This window comes from Teleopsis dalmanni, chromosome 2, assembly GCF_002237135.1.
Source record: "Teleopsis dalmanni isolate 2A chromosome 2, ASM223713v2, whole genome shotgun sequence".
Lineage (NCBI taxonomy): Eukaryota > Metazoa > Arthropoda > Insecta > Diptera > Diopsidae > Teleopsis > Teleopsis dalmanni.
This window is the reverse complement of record NC_051847.1, coordinates 140,762,649-140,766,744: the sequence shown is the minus strand read 5'-3', so window position 1 is coordinate 140,766,744 and position 4,096 is coordinate 140,762,649.

Genomic DNA, 4,096 nt, shown 5'->3' with positions numbered 1-4,096 from the left:
AGTTTTATACTAAAAAAATAAGAGACGAGGATAAACAGGAATTCTTAGAACACATTGTGGAGTGCAAACTACACCACAATGTAAGGTTACGAGTTTCACCAATAGGTTTTCCAAATTCAGTGGAACTATTGGTAGAAAAACTAAAGTCTACATATATTCCAAAGGACACAGTGCCAACGCTTCTACAGAAGATAGCTGAAACCAGACAAGGCCACAACCAATCAATCACAGATTATAGTGATAGAATGGCCAAACTATTATCTGATCTGAATACGGCGTCTTTACTAAAGAGGAATTGCAACGTAAATTCTCCACAAGCGGAAGGAATGATAGCCACGAACGAAGAGAATACATTACTGGCATATAAAAAAGGCCTCAATGCTACGTACTCGCAGGCAGTATAAATGGCGCAACCAAAGACTTTCCAACAAGCGAGGGAAATAGCTGAAAGTTTAATTTTTCCTGAGCAGAATCAACGGATGCTGTATTACCGAGGTAATAACCCTAATAACAACAATAGAATAAATAGAAATAATAGTAGACACAATAACAACAATTTCCGTTTTAACAACAGAAATTCAAATAATAACAGTGGTCAAAGAAACCACTATAACAATATTAGTAATAACTCAAATAACAGAAGTTATTACAACAATAATAATAATAACAATAATGGTCATAGAAACCAACGTTACAACAACAGTAACACGTATCGATTTAATACCCAAAGAAATCAAAATCATCAAAATAATATCAATATCCAGAGACAAGGTAATAACAACATTAGAAGCAGTAACAGATACAACGGCTACAATGAAAGAAATATTCGTTTAATGGCAGTGCAGGAAAACTGCAATCCACCAGAGGGAAACCAGTAGAATTCACCTCTGGTAAAATAAGAAAAAACATCTACACATTTAATCCTAACATATCCAACCACATAAAAATTCGATGCAAAGAAGCTGACACTGACATTAAATTATTAATCGACACAGGAGCAGATGTGTCAATAATTAAAAATAGATTTGACTTAGCCTACGACTCAAGTAAAACATGTGTATTATTCGGTATCACCAACGATTGCAGAAATTCCCTAGGCATCACGAATCTTCAGATGGAATTTGAAGATATAACAATACAACACAAATTTTCGGTAGTAGAAAATGACTTCCCAATTGAGGTGGATGGCATCATCGGTAGAGATTTCTTAACAAAGTTTAAATGTAATATTGACTATTATACCTTTTCATTAACAGTTACCAATAAAGGACAGCAAATAACAGTGCCAATATGTTGTAAACCAATTGTTCTACAAGCAAGGTCAGAACATATACTCCCCATAGACTTATATTTTGATGAAGATACATTGTTAATTTCTCAAGAAATTGACAAAGGTGTTTTCAATGCAAATACAATACTTCCAGCCAGAGGAAACTGTCACATTCGAATTCTAAACACGAATGAACATAGTGTTACCCTTAGTATGCTAAAATTTGAAACCCGCCCACTAAATAATTACTATAAAGTTAATAAAAACTCTTTTAATAAACATGACGAACTGCGTCTACAAAACCTTTTAAACAAGCTACAACTAGGAACTCAATACAACAAATGTGATGATGAATTACTAGTGTCATTAGTAACTAAATACCAACACATATTTTTAATGGAAGGAGAACAAATCTTCTGCAACAATTTTTACACGGAACATATTTCTACTGAAGACGATGTCCCAACATACATAAAAAATTACAGATTACCTCAAAGTCACAATGATGTTATCAAATCGCAAGTTCAAAAACTACTTGACGATGATATCATACAACCTTCCAAAAGCCCCTACAATTCACCGATTTTACTTGTACCAAAGAAATCATCGGACGACGAAAAGAAGTGGAGACTCGTAATTGATTATAGAAAACTAAAAAACAAAATAGTAAATGACAAATTCCCTCTCACACGTCTAGAAGACATACTTGATTTGCATGGAAAAGCAAGATACTTCTCAACTTTGGATATGACTAGTTCATTCCATCAAATTCCAATAGATGAAGAATCAAGGCAAAAAACTGCATTTTCAACCATCAATGGTCATTATGAATTTAAAAGACTACCTTTTGGTCTTAAAATAAGTTCAAATAGTTTTCAACGCATGCTAACGCTAGCGTTAACAGGCCTTGAAAATGAAGCATTTTTGTATGTCGATGATATTATTGTTTTCGGCAACAGCCTAAAACACCACAATATTAATCTAGAAAAAGTCTTTAAAAGACTAAGTGATTATAATTTAAAACTAAATCCTGAAAAATGCAACTTTCTAAAACACGAAGTTACATATTTAGGACATTTAATCACTGAACATGGCGTTAAAACAGACCCAGCCAAATACAAAGTCATTCAAAGTTATCCTAAACCTACAAATGTAGATGAAGTTAGGAGATACATTGCTTTCTGTAATTATTACAGACGTTTTATCAAAGATTTTGCGTCAATAGCGAAACCTCTAAATATGCTATTGAGAAAGAATCAGAAATTTATATGGAATACTGAGTGCGACATAGCATTCGAAAGTCTCAAATCGATTTTAATGAGTCCCCCAATATTGAAATACCCAGATTTCAATAAACCGTTCATAATAACAACGGATGCTTCTGACTATGCACTTGGTGCAGTTCTATCTCAAGGTAACATTGGTTCAGATTTGCCAATTTGTTATGCAAGCAAAGCCTTACAAAAACATGACTTAAATAAACCAGTCATTGAAAAGGAACTACTTGCAATACATTGGGCAATAAACTATTTCAGACCATACGTGTATGGCAAACACTTTTACGTTGTTACTGACCACAGACCCTTGATTTCATTATTTGTCCACAAGAATCCTTCTTCAAAAATGACAAGGATTCGGATCGATTTAGCAGACTATGATTTTGAGATAATATATAAAAAAGGAAAGATTAACACTAATGCTGATGCCCTGTCTAGAATTAGAATAGACAGTAACATTTTAAGGAATTTAATACCTACAACCGAAGACAAGATGTCCAGCCATAAATTGAATAATCCGGATGAAGACGAAGAAACGATATGTCATGTAAAAGAAAAAGCTAAAATATGTATAACGACTAGAAGTAAAGCGCGCGCCGCAGCAGCCACTGGTAGCTCTGCCAATAAAACTACCGAAATGAATACACAAAAAGAGGCAAAACCAATTGAGCCTGATCAACTCTATTGTTGGGATTGCACTTCTATTAGTGATATTCGAGGTATGAAAACACTGCAGTTTAAAATTATAGGTAAAGATAAAGATGAATTCATAAGATACGATGACAAAAAAGTCACAGTGAAATTACGCGAAATACCTCCGAAGCCGATTTCGATTATGGTGAAGCTGATTTCCGAACTAGAAAGAATAAAAATAACAATGCTAGCGCTTAGCGATGAAGATATTATAATTACATCCATGGATAAAAAAGAATTCAAAGATATGATAAATGAGTTGCAACGAAAAAATAAAAACAAAGAAAAATTGAAAATAGTATTATACAAGAAACCAGTAAACATAGCTGACATCATGACAAAATATAGATTAATTGAAGAATTTCAAATAATACTATTAGCGGACATCTAGGAGTACGAAAAACTTTCATAAAATTGAAACAGAAATATACTTGGAGAAAAATGAAACAAATGATACACAAATTCATCACTACATGTGAAAAATGTCAAAAGAACAAACAAACTAAACATAGCAAAGAACAACTTCAAATTACTTCAACCCCATATACCGCTTTCGAAACAATACAAATTGACACAGTCGGACCCCTGAGACCATCAAACGGTTACAGGTACATATTAACAATGCAATGTGAACTTAGCAGGTTCCTAATTGCACAACCAATAGTAAACAAAGATGCTAAAACAATAGCTACAACACTGGTAGAACAATTAATATTAAAATTTGGTTCATTCAAAACTCTAAAGTCCGATAGAGGCACAGAATTCTTGAATGAACTAATGACGAAAGTAACAGAGCTAATGGGCATAAAACAAGTTTTTTCGACACCATACCACCACGAGACAGTTGGTTTAGTAG